At 43.4% G+C, this 13,898-nt stretch overlaps 1 protein-coding gene across 1 annotated transcript in view; it reads left to right on the top strand.

Moving 5' to 3' along the window:
• The first annotated feature begins 11,451 nt into the window (after positions 1-11,451).
• LOC124015084 (regulatory-associated protein of mTOR-like) overlaps positions 11,452-13,898 on the top strand; it is a 201,669-nt gene continuing 199,222 nt past the window's right edge. Inside the window, 1 exon segment of the mRNA XM_046330023.1 lies at positions 11,452-11,908. The gene's annotated coding sequence lies outside the window, so the exon portion shown is untranslated.

Raw genomic sequence — 13,898 nt, 5'->3', positions numbered from 1 at the left:
TGTTTAATAACAAAGATGCAAGGCAAATGAACAAACAGGGGATGTGTACTGAACCTGAAAACAAACCAATATTGCCTGATGACTGAGGCTACTGAGGGTTAAATAAAGGGAAGTTAATCAAGGTGATGATGAATGTAATGAACACGATGGGAGACAGAGAGCTGGTTTCAAGCACAGGGCACATCAGGTGTTTATTGTTAAAGGACCACAGGAGGAGGCAGGTAGCTGGGTCCAGGGGCAGGCAGGGGGTCCAAAAAGGCAACAGTACAGGTAGGGAAAAGACTAGTAAATGTCATCCGGGGGATCAGGCAATAGGTTGATAACAGGAAATCCGATAGGCTAAATAAAGTACAGGCAGGGAACGGGCAAAAGGCGTCATTAGTGAGGCAGGCCAAAACTATCATACACGGGAGAATTGAATCACGGGAAAAACAGAGCTCCGAATAGAAGTGTGTCACAAAACAAACAATGCCTCACAATGATGGTGTGCAAAGAACTGAACTAAATTGTGTGTGTGATAATTACATACAGGTGTGTGAACAGGTGATCAGAATTCAGGTGATTGGGATCTGGAGAGTGAGCTGCTTTCAGGGTATCTATGTACTTGAGAGTGTGGGCTGGAAAGTGAGCTGCGTTCAGGGGATCTACATCTTTGAAAGTGTGAGCTGGAAGCAGACGTTACAATGACGTCCAGGTGTGCGTAATGATGGGGAGCAGGTGTGAGGAATAATGGTTGCCAGGGCCGGTGGTTAGTAGACCGAGGTCGTCTAGCGCTGGAGAGAGGGTGTGGGAGTAGACGTGACATAATGATTTACATATTTTCATTTCAAGCGTTATTTTGAGGAATTTATTCATACTATTTCATCCTTCCACAAGATATTGTCCCGACACAAATCTAGGGATGCTACCCATGCCGACTGGTCATTCATTCTATCGGTTCGGTTGCCAGAGAGACGATCCAGCAGTTAAGTCTTTTTGTCCTGTATCTATGGACGCAACCCAGTTGTTCGCATTAAATCTTCTATTTACATACTGGCTGGCAATGTTCTTATCCCTTGCTTGCTAGCTAGCCAACTACGGCTAGCTTACAGTCATGTCAAACAGTGCAGCCAGAATAACAAAGTAGCTGCATTTGCATTTGTTTAAGCTGTTTTCTAGATCACATTTATTTGGATACATCCATAACAATGAGCTAATGACGCGTGATTTCACCTGGTATAGAAAATGTACTCTCTTATCAGGACACTGTTGTTCAGCGGAGCTAGCCAACAACACAGTTAACACAATCACTTCAAAATGAAGCTGGAAAGACTGCAAACTAGCTCCACTTCATTGCGTTTTACCTGTTTTCTACTGATATTTCTTTGTATATAACCATAAAAAATTATGTTGATTCATGATTTCGACTGGCTGAGAAAAGCTGCCTGCCTGTCTGTCTCATCCCGACTCCCGACACGTTCATTATTATGTGACAGCTGGAGATCTCATTTTAATATTGAAACAATGTTGCAAATGTCGGAGAGACAGACAACAAGGTTTATACAAACCTTTGCTGTTGAAAATGAAATGTTAGTTTAGCGATAATATCTAGATGCTTTTTATAGTGGAGATCAAGTTTATAAATTGCCTGGCTGGGCTGATGAGACAGTATATTGAGCAGTCAGATGGAACAGAATAGGCATTTTAACATCATAGATTTAGCCTATGGTGGTAACTTGTGGAATAGACACAGGCTGTAATACGGTTTAAACCAATCAGCATTCAGTATTAGACCCACCCGTTGTATAAATGGCCATTATAAACTGGATGGTTCAAGCCCTGAATGCTGATTGGCTGACAGCCGTGTTATATCAGACCGTATACCACGGGTATGACAAACATGTATTTTTACTGCTCTAATTACTTTGGTAGCCATTTTATAATAGCAATAAGGCACCTTGGGGGTTTGTGGAATATGGCCAATATACCATGGCTATCCAGGCACTCTGCGTTGCGTCTTGTTTAAGAACAGCCCTTAGCCGTGGTATATTGGCCATATACCACACCTCCAAGGGCCTTATTACTTAAATAATGCACACTCTAGAATGCCCTTCAAGCCTGTCAGAAACAAATATTCAACAATGCCATGGTATAAATACAAAATACATTTCTACAGTAATTGATGCTAACATAACTAATCATCAAGTTTGTTGGGACTTATTCCCCACACATTAAAACCCAAAGTGACATAAACAAACTCTTTGTTCTGCAGGCGCTAAGCTAACTTTATAGCTAATCCTTCTCCTCAGTCTGCATATTAGCACTTTCACTAAGACAGCGCTGTTTATCAAACAACCTACACTACTGGGCTTCTTGGGCCTCGTCCAAAACAAAGAAACAGCCTCCCACACTTCCTGATATACAGTAGCTCTTTGCCTACAACAAGTATGTGGTCGAAAACGTGTTCAGATTTCCCCTTAATTTGACGTAAGATTTGAACGACTGTTACGCCCCAGTTCCTCGTACATACTGTCGTAACCATAACAAATTCATGTTTGGAAGCATGCCACAGTGTTAACAGTGGGTGGTTCCAATGAGTGGACAGCCCCAGCAGATGTGTAAGCTGGTGTAATTGGTGGTGTGTTAGTCAGGTTGCATCCCAAAGGGCACCCCATTCCCTATATAGTGCACTACTATGGACCCTGGCCAAAATCGGTACACTACACAGGGAATAGGGTGCCTGTTTCTCTCTGCAGGTGAAAGTGTAGTGAGAGGAAGAAGCACACAGGAAGGACGAAGCTCCTCTTTGGTTGTGTCTGGGAGCCTCGTGTCTGTTGTCGGCTCTATTCACTCTAACAAGATCAACAGGCTACATTGGAGAGAGGAGATGTTTGACAACACAATGTCTCTTGACAGTCTGCCTACCCCAATTACTGTTCTTTAATTATTCAGATCAATGACTCTTTTGCTAAGTCTCCAAGGAGGGTTTTCAGTCTATGGGGAGGAGCTCAGTGGGCATATGGAGGACAAACCCTATTAAAAAATATATACATTCTTAGATGCCTGGTATTCCACTCACATCTCCACACTATGCATGAGGTCTGTCGATGGAGATTCTCCCAGGTTCTTTGACACTGTACAAACTTGAGTGTCAGTGTATCACTGGTAGAAAAAGTACCTCATTGTTATACATTTTACTTAAGTACTTTACACCACTGCAGTGTACCAAGTGTCACCTTAGCTTAGCTCATCATCAAAATGTCACTGCATGTGTTTCCAAGGATATGGAACACTGTGCACGCTGATAATATAAATTATATAATATATTATAAACCAGGTAGTTTAAATCCTGGATGCTGATTGGCTAAAAGCCGTGGTATATGAGACATAAACTGGGGGTTTCAAGCCCTGAATGCTGATTGGCCTGAATGCTTTTCAACCACATACCACAGGTATGACGAAACATTTATTTTTACTCTTCTAATTACTTTGGTAAGAAGATTATAATAGCAATAAGGCACCTCTGACCTTTTTTAAAAATGTATTTATTTATTTAAATATGTTTTGCATTTTACCCCCTTTTCATGATATCCGAATTGCGACCTGATTACAATCGTCTCATCGCTTCAATTACCCAAAGGGCTCGGGAAAGGCGAAGGTCGAGTCATGTGTCCTCCGAAACATGACCCACCAAGCCGCGCTGCTTCTTAACACTCGTCCGTGTAACCCGAAAGCCAGCTGCACCAATATGTTTGAGGAAACACTGTTCAACTGACAACCTAGGTCAGCTTGCAGGCGCCCGGCCTGCCACAAGGAGTTGTTAGAGCGTGATGAGCCAAGGAAAGCCCCCCGGACAAAACCTCCTCTAACCCGGATGACGCCCTATGGGACTCCCGGTCGAACCCTAGGCTGTAGTGACCCCTCAACACTGCGATGTACCTTAGACCGCTGTGCCACTCGGGAGGCCCTAGCACCTCTGAGGTTTGTGGTATATGGCCAATATACCACAGCTAAGGGCTGTAACCAGGTACTCCCCGTTGCGTTGTGCATAAGAACAGTCCTTAGCTGTGGTATATTGGCCATAGACCACACCCCCTCTGGGCTCATTGCTTAAATATATAACATATTGTTACTGCAGGCTTGGGACAACAGATGATCACAGTTCACGCTGTGACTCTGGACCGTCACCACTCCCCTGGGGTGTCACAGCACCAAGTGGCACCAGTCTGGTGGCAGCCACAACTCACCAGGCCACACCTCTACACACACATCCAATCTGTGTATGGGGAGGAGCTTAGTGGATGGATAAAAACCCTCTTAAAAATTGTACTGCAAAGTTATCTGAAGGCCTTTTATATTCTTAAGGATCACTTTAAAAAAACACTTAACCTTTATTTAACTAGGCAAGTCAGATAAGAACAAATTCTTATCTACAATGACAGCCTATCCCGGCCAAACCTGGACATCGCCCGGCCAATTGTGCACCGCCCTATGGGACTCCCAATCACACCTGGATGTGATACAGCCTGGATTTGAACTAGTGACTGTAGTGACACCGCATGCACTGAGATGCAGTGCCTTAGACCACCGCGCCATTCGAGATGCATGGTATTTCCTCACATCGCCACACTTTGCATGAAGACTGTCGATGGAGATTCTGCCAGGCACTTTGACACTCTACAAACTTGTTGCATTCCACGTTTGAGTGTCATCAAAACATCACTGCATGTGTTTCCAAGGATATGAAACCCTACAATGCACAGAATCATAACCATTTAGCACTTCAGATCCACTCCTCTCATTACACGAATACACCATCCCAGCTTCCTCCTGTAAAAGTTAACTCTCTTTGTTCTCTGCCCTCTTAACACAACCATTCATGGGTGGATTATGAAGTTTAAAATAACTTTAATACCTCAACAGAGGACAAAGAATTGGCTTTAAACGGCTCACATTCTGCTTCCGCAGCTGGAGCAAAATGTTTTGTGAACGTTTCAGGTTGCTCCCCATAGCTGGAGTCAACGTTATGGTAATGTTGGAGGTTGGCGGCAGTTCACTTTCCTCTGTTAGGATTTGAATCTCATTATTAAGGCCACAAACCAAATTAAAAGTAGCCTGCTGTCTCCCAAGCAGCCGACCAGCTCCCATCATGCCCTTCACCAGACGGCGGTGGGAGCCCACAGCAGTTGTCGAGGTCACCAGAACTTTTTTGTGTGGTTTATGGGGAGTTGGACCACTCCAAGGTGGTTTGCGAGGACTCACTCGACACACTCCATCCACTGTGTCTACAAAAGAAAGATGAAAAATCACCCAGGCAGCATTAATTAAAGTGGGTCCACATTCCCCACCAAGGCATCCTTCAGCTTTGAGCTCAGTTTGCAGATACCCAGGTGCTTACTCCTGTCCTGTGTGTTTTACATACGATTAGTTTCCCTCTTGTGTAACAGCCGTCTTAGATTACGGTAGTACATCATTTGATGGTGTCTTGATTATTAAGTAAGTCTTCAGGGTCCACTTGTCATTGGTCTGCTCTTAAAATATAATAGCTCTGACTCTATACTGTGGGGTATCTCAATGTTATGAGGACCTCGCATGATGCAGTATACTAATGGGAAGCAGACCTGGGACACCAAGTGAGTGCAATTAACTACCAAGTAAAAACCAAAAACAGCCTGTTTCGGCCATCCAGGGAATTGAACAGCCCTGATATATGGGCGTACTGCGTATATGACAGTGACATCACGTCTGAGTAAACTTGTGACACTTAAACGTTTGTCAGGTCTTATGCTTCACACCTCATCTGAAGTGGAATTTGATTGATCCCTAACACGTTGCGACATGATGCTGCTTTGGGTGCTGTGTTTCCGCAACACGTGCCTAGTTACATTAAACACCTTGATAGACATGCTGTCAGAGAGCTATTTTGAATATAAAAAGCCCTCTTTTGTATCAGTTTGAAATACTTATTGTATCATGTAGCTTTGATGCGATAGGCCACAAGGAGCTTGGTCTATAATGCCCGATGTGCACCAGGTGCATATACCGTTTTGTTTCGCTGGATGTCAACCCACATTTTCCACACTTGATGCACATGTGCTTCACTTTTCAACTAGCTGAAAGGTAGCTAGTTGGAGCCTGTGACTGTACTTATGTTTGTACCACCGCAAGGTAAAGTAACTCACGAGTTGAAAATATTGAACGCAGGCGGAACACAGAACGCACCGCAGCCTAGTGCGTACCCCCAGCGTAGCGTTGCGGACTGCTCCATTGACAATGAATGACTTCCGCCTGAACGCAATGAGTTTGATGCATCTGGTGGACATGAGGCGTAACACTACAGTATGCAGACAGAGCTGACAACTCATGGGAGTGGCTTTTCTGTACTCAAATCACATTAAGCTGGATTGTTATCGGGTGAAGTGCGTACTTCACTTAGGTAAACAGTAGCGGTGAGTGGGTAAACTCACTGTTTAAGACAAGCCAGGAAAATGATGCCTTATTACAACCTATTTGTTGTGATAATTGTGTTGTTTGCTCTATAACCTGTTAGGTCATATGCCTTGCGACAGTGATATACAGGCCTAAGGCCGAGACAATAAGAAGACACAGTGGCAGAATAAATTCAACCACACCTTTGTTTCATCACAAAACCGGGGGAGCACGCTCTGGCTGGTGAAGTTCAGTTTGCGTGTGTGCGTGCAAGTAGAAAACACATTAGCACACCCTACTTGTAGAGAAATGCCAATGCCAACCTCCTCTTTCATGTTGCCTAAACGGTTTATGACTCTGTCATACAGTACACACTTTGAGTTTTGTACTGCAGCGCTAGCTGTGCCACCAGAGTCTCTTGGTTCGCGCCCAGGCTGTGGCTGCGACTGGGAGGTCCGTGGGGCGACGCACAATTGGCCTAGCGTCGTTCGGGTTAGGGAGGGTTTGGCCGGTAGGGATGTCCTTATCTCATCGTGCACCAGCGACGTCTGTGGCGGGCCGGGCGCAGTGCGCGCTAACCAAGGTTGCCAGGTGCACCGTGTTTCCCCCGACACATTGGTGCGGCTGGCTTCCGGGTTGGAAGAGCGCTATGTTAAGAAGCAGTGCGGCTTCGGAGGACGCATGACTTTCAACCTCCGTCTCTCCCGAGTCTGTACGGGAGTTGAAGCGATGAGACAAGATAGTAGCTACTAACAATTGGATTCCACGAAAAAGGGGTCAAATTCAACACAAAAAATAAATAAAATAAACATTAGCCCACGACATCATTTCAGGACAGGGGCACAATGTCTGAATTTATGATTGGATCAGATTTGCCGTCATAATCAATGGCCAGTATGGAGAATTAAGTAAAAGTCTAAATCCCTATCTCCATCCATGGTTAATTTGAGAAAGGGCCAATTTTATCTAGATGGCTAGCTTGCCACCGGGAGACAACACAACAATGATTTTTTCTGTAAATGACTTTGGCTTTTGGTGTGATGTGATTGGCATGAAGTCAAATCCAAACTGGATTCCCTTGAAACTTTTTTTTGGTGTGCCAGGACCATTCACATTTGAGCTCACTCAGTTTAGCTCAATGCTGACCGGCTATTATTTGTATGGATTTTTATCAAGGGAGGCCAAATGCTCGCTGGCTTCCCTTATGTTCAATACTACGGGCAGCAACAATATCATATTATTTTTGCCCAGACAGCTACAGCTTAGATGAGCTTCACATACAGGGACAGAGGGGCGCTGTTTCGTTCACTTGGATGTTTTCTCCGGTGATATAGATTCAGCCTCTTGCGAATTGAAGGGGAATTATGAAATACTGAAAGACAAAATATATATATATTTTTTTCTAGGTACATTTTTTGGGGAAGCCTGACTTCCCTTGGCATCCATGAGTACACGCCACTGCAGGTAAATGACTGTCAGCTCTATTTCAGAGATGCTGATTCAAATTTGTCTCTCAATTTTGCTGGATTTAACCCACCCACCCAGCCATATCAAATGCATTTTAAAGTTTTTTTTACAATATCATGGACTGAATCCAGTCATTTTATGTTTAACTCGATTATAACCCTCAAAATGATGATATAACTCTATTATAAGTCTATTATACAGGAGGCAATTATGTCTTACCAAGTCCAAGAACCTTTTCTGGTTGAAGTTGCCTGTACTGATTAACACCTAAGGACAAACCTCTCTTGGCTGCCCACACCTCTTCAGTGTGTGCAATGTGTGTGTGTGTTATGTGCGTGTTTGTGTGTGAGAGTGAGAGGGAGAAAGAGTTTATGCGAAAGTGTGCGTGTGAGAGTGGAGAGGAGCAGCAGCTGTTTATCTGTGGTAAATGGGTCTTCATGTTCACAGGGTGGATATCGTCGGGGACCTTCTGTGAATGGGTGTGAACACGTGGCTAGCTGTCCTCCTGTCCAGTGGGAATGAAACCTGAGAATAGGCTGCCTGCTCGTCCACTGGCTCCAAATGTGTGTGTTTGTACGTGGGCGTGTGTGTGTGTGTGCACACGTACCTAAAAATAGACCTTTGGTTCAGCAATGGTGACATCACACCATTACAACCTGAGGTACCAAAATCCCCTCTAGGACATTCTCCTCCTTTTGTCAAATGACAAATGACCTCACAACCATTGAAGTGCTCTTCAACTCAAAGTCAGCCTGCCCTCCTTTTTCCTCCTCCTCTCCTCCTCTTTCTCTCACTCCCACCAGCTCTTTAAAATCCTCCATTCATGATCAAATCCTTTCCATCGAAAGGCTTGAGTAACCCAGTTATGATAAGTGAAAGGTAATCTACTGTTTCACACCGATTCATCTGACACACACACACACAGACGTTTGTTTTACTATCCTTGTGGGAACCAAACAATTGATTCCCATTCAAAATCCTATTTTAATCTTAACCTCAACCCCAAACGCCTAACCCCTAACCCTAATTCTAACCCTAACCCCCAAAGCCTAATATTTATTATTTCACTATCCTTGTGAGGACTTCACACACACACACACATGATGGAGAATTCTCCTGGTCCTACACTCCCGTTGATTGGTAGATAATCTCATATTAACACATTGATCAGGCGTAAATGGAGACTTCGTCTGGGAGTGTGATCGGGGAGTGTGATCTGTGATAGCTGCGTTGTTGATCATGAATGAATGGTCTCACAGCAGCAACTCTGATCGTCTTTGTCACGTCAAACGTTGTGAGAATGTTAACGTTACCTTTTGAGGCCTACCTCTCTCTAATCTTATTTAACCTGAGAGGGAGAGGGAGAGAGATGATGCTTTGTTGTCTCTTTTGAGGACAACCTCTGATGAAGACCCCTTATAAACACAGCGACCATTATAGTTTGAAGTTTTGAGATGGAAACTTTTGCATTTGATTTAAGGCGATAGCAACCTTGAATATGAGTTATGAGCCCCGAAGCTGGCGTGAGACTGTCAGGGAAAATGGTCGCACTTGGAGAAAATACTGATGATGATAATAATGCTGAAGAATGCAAATCATTAATCATGACTCCTCTGTTTTTAGTGATGGTCTGTGAGCTTGGCAGATGAACGACACCAACATGCATAATTAAAATTGGACCCAGAAACTGGTGTTGTTTCATCCTCCCAAACAACATTTAATGTGCAACCTTTCTTTAATTCCTTAGCTTCTTTAAAGGAGGTGAAATTAGATGCTGCATGACTTGTAAATGGTGGCTTTGGCTGTATTCTGATTTAAGACACCAATGGTTCGTAGATGTGTAAAAAGTCATGCTGAGTCAGGAAACCATGATTTGAGCTCTGATACCCATAATGTCGCCGGTACAGTATGCACCTTTATGTGACTGAGAAGAACTGGGTGGGGCGAGTTAATGCCTCATTACGGCTCTTCCGTCTCCAGTTTCCCGTCTGAGAGGACTCACTATTATCGTTCACTTAGAGGATCACATGATTATTATATACAAGCTTCCTGGTAAAACAAACCTCTCCACATCCGATTGGAAACCTCTTCGATCCATCTCTCTATCTCTCTCTGACATTCTCTGCTCTCTCTTGTCTTGCATGGTTCTTTGGCGCTGTTGTCTTGCCAGCCTTGCTATAATCAGTCCTCAGGGAGGTGACATGTTGGCTTTTCTTCCCCCTTGTCTGATTTGGCTCTGGGAACAGCTCCATTTTCTGGATTAAGCCCTGTTGATCACCTTGTCACCATGCTCCCAATCTGGGAGGATAACTGTGTGTGTGTGTGTGTGTGTGTGTGTGTGTGTGTGTGTGTGTGTGTGTGTGTGTGTGTGTGAGAGTGTGTGTGTGTGTGTGTGTGTGTGTGTGTGTGTGTGTGTGAGTGTGAGAGAGAGAGAGAGAGAGAGAGAGTGTGAGAGAGAGAGAGAGAGAGAGAGAGAGAGAGAGAGAGAGAGAGAATGTGTGACACTAATCTTCCCCTCCCCTCCCCACTATGCCAGGGTCTCAACCTCCATCACACTCTTAGGAGATTGGATTGGTTTCTCATTCACACTGGACACTGAGACAGGAGGGATAGATTCGGCCTGATACAGTTATGAGTTTCACGTTCAAGATTGCTGTACCATAGTGTTGCTGCTGGCCAACCCAAATAGCCAGCATATTGATTACTGCACTGGCCAATCCAGTGAGAGGGAGAAAATCCTACTGTCCATCTGCCCTACTGTTTTCATGTTTTCTGATGAGCTGACTTGACCGCCTTGTGGTGTTGCATATATATGATCTGAGCTGTATTGTGGTGTGCTCATCACCAAGAAGATGAGAGAGTGATATTTTTGTCTGATTAAACAGGGACGTGACTGAGACATTGGAAGAGCCTCTACTTCCCAACTACCTTAGCTCATCTCCACTGCATCCCCAATGTCCTGTCTCCTGTGAACCAACCAAGAAAATGGATGGAAACAGGAAGGGTTCTCTTGTCCAATAAGACATTTTTTAGATTTTCTGTTGCAATACGGAAAAGGAAAATCACTGCATCAGGGATAGCATACACAGATGTTTCGGCTTTACAGCCTTCTTCAGTGTGTAGGTACAATTTTCTTTAATTCAAAACAGCATTTGTAAAGAACAACCGATGAGCATCAAGTGCTTCTAATCAGGGTTGCCACTCATCTGCCAATCAGGGATGTAGCTTTTCTGGTCTACCTGTACACAAATGAGTCACAAAGAAATACATAATTATAGGGTTTTTCCACATTTTGTTACATTACAGCCTTATTCTAAAATGGTTTTCCTCATCAATCTACACAAATACCCAATAATGACAAAGCGAAAAAACAGTTTAAAATAATTTTTGCAAATGTATATAAAAATAATAATCTCTCAAAATGTACATGATGTTTCTTTTTGGATCGCAATGAGACATCACAACTGAACTGAATGGAATATTTTGGACTTAACTTAACTTTTACTTTGATGAAAGGGAAAGGGACATTCACTGACCATGATGACGTTTTTAATGACATCTTCAGTCCAACCCGAGTGCATTGTGGGTCTTTCCCAAGATGGCGGCGCCCTTGCTGAAGTGCTGAAGAAGTGTCTTTGGAGAAATACTTGGAATTGTTTGTCAATTTCACGGCAACTAGCTTACGACATTTTCCTCGTCGACACACGTTTGTGTCAGAAGACCACACGACAAGCGTCATTGACAGCTCGAGCCTGACAGCGCGTGGCGTGGTTGTGGCAGAGTGTCCGTGTGAAGATGGGCCTCGTCTCGAGCACCTTCCCATAGCAAAGAGCAGCCGTGGGGAGAGAACCCGCAGATTTCCCTGCAAACACATACCGGTCGAACTTGGACCTGTCGGGTTCGACATTGTTTACAAATTGTGGACGCTACCGTACAATTTTCTTTCAAGAATTGTCTGTGCGACCGCGTCTATAATAGTCAGGAGACGGAGAGGTTTCCCACCCTGTATCGAAGAGTATTCTACCGCGCCAAGGTCTGTACACTGCACGCCACCCTGTGCAGAAATGGCCCTTTTCCACATCTGGTTCACTTGCCAGTCAGTCTTCTCTACGTTTATCTAACTACTGTAGCTTGTGGTTCAACAAGTAACATGAAGCATGCACAGTTTTACAAGCACGAAGTACAAACCTGTGATAACAATGCTAGCTAGTTGTATGAAAGTCGGCTAAGGGTCTGCTAGTTAGCCACAAGCTAACATGTCAAACTCGACCCCGAACTCTAGAACAGCCACGCGCGAACATGGTTCTGTCTATGCAGGTTGACGTTGTACCGATTTCCAATTCTGTTGTGTATCATACTGCAATGTGTACTACCCCCTTAGAAAATAGCTTTTCCGTGTAAGTTTGCCAGTCCATTCTGCATATCATCTACCATTTGACTGCTAAGCTAATTTAAAGGGAATTCACTGCTGAGACGTCATTGTCAGAGTTAAACCTTTGTACACAGTTAATGTTAACCGTGTTAAATGCAAATACAGATAGCTACTAGTTATGTACTGATTAGAACGAGAATATGCTCACTACAGCACATGATGAAAAACGAGTCTTAAATGGTTGTACTTTGTTTTGAAAGCTGCTCAGGTCATATCCCATCACTCACCAGGGCCACCTGTGGTGAATGGGGGCTAGGGATGTGAGATTGCTAATGTTATTGTCCATCCTATTTATAAGTGATTGTTAGCTTTGGGACACATCATCGGGAGTCTGTGTATTGGTTGGACTCGCTGAGTTGTGGCTGGCAACAGAAAATAACCCAACCCCAATATAGCCGGCTTCACCTAGAAAAACTTTCCTGTTAACAATGGCATATGTATAATCTCGAGAAACTGTATTTACCAAATGTAAATGTAAATGTCTCCCTCGCTATTAAATAAACGTCTGAATCCAATTTTAGCCTGAACGTCACCATATTCCTGTTGAGTTAGACCGCAGGCAGCCATTAGGCCATGCACTTCAAGCGAGACTTCCTACTACAAAATCTACCTCTGTTTTCACAGCGGGAATATGGTATTATATTCCCAGATAAGAAGTTTTAGGTTGTAGTTATTATAGGACTATTTCTCTCTATACCATTTGTATTTCATCAAACTTTGACTATTGGATGTTCTAATAGGTACTTTAGTTTTGCCATCCTAATCTCGGGAGTTGATAGGCTTGAAGTCATAAACAGTGCAATGCTTGAAGCACAGCGAAGAGCTGCTGGTAAATGCAGGAAAGTGCTGTTTGAATGAATGCTTACGAGCCTGCTGGTGCCTACCACCGCTCAGTCAGACTGCTCTATGAAATCATACTTATTTATAATATAATAACACACAGAAATACGAGCTTTAGTTTCCGGAGTTGACCATATTAATGACCTATCATTTCAAAAACAAAATGTTTATTCTTTCAGTGAAATACGGAAACGTTACGTATTTTATCTAACGGGTGGCATCCATAAGTCTAAATATTGCAGTTACATTGCACAACCTTCAATGTTATGTCATAATTATGTAAAATTCTGTCCAATTAGTTCGCGACGAGCCAGGCGGCCAAACTGTTGCATATACCCTGACTCTGCGTGCAATGAATGCAAGAGAAGTGACACAATTTCCCTAGTTAATATTGCCTGCTAACATGAATTTCTTTTAACTAAATATGCAGGTTAAAAAAAATATACTTCTGTGTATTGATTTTAAGAAAGGCATTGATGTTTATGGTTAGGTACATTCGTGCAAAGATTGTGCTTTTTTTCGCAAATGCACATTTGTTAAATCCTCCCCCATTTGGCGAAGTTGGCTGTCTTTGTTAGGAAGAAATGGTCTTCACACAGTTCGCAACGAGCCAGGCGGCCCAAACTGCTGCATATACCCCGACTCTGTTGCACAGAATGCAAGAGAAGTGACACAATTTCACTATTAATGTCAGCAGGCAATATTAACTAAATATGCAGGTTTAAAAATATATACTTGTGTTTTGATTTTA

Source organism: Oncorhynchus gorbuscha, linkage group LG26 (assembly GCF_021184085.1).
Source record: "Oncorhynchus gorbuscha isolate QuinsamMale2020 ecotype Even-year linkage group LG26, OgorEven_v1.0, whole genome shotgun sequence".
Classification (NCBI taxonomy): Eukaryota; Metazoa; Chordata; class Actinopteri; order Salmoniformes; family Salmonidae; genus Oncorhynchus; species Oncorhynchus gorbuscha.
Note: the sequence above shows the minus strand (reverse complement) of the source record. Positions and strands in the feature narration are given on the sequence as shown.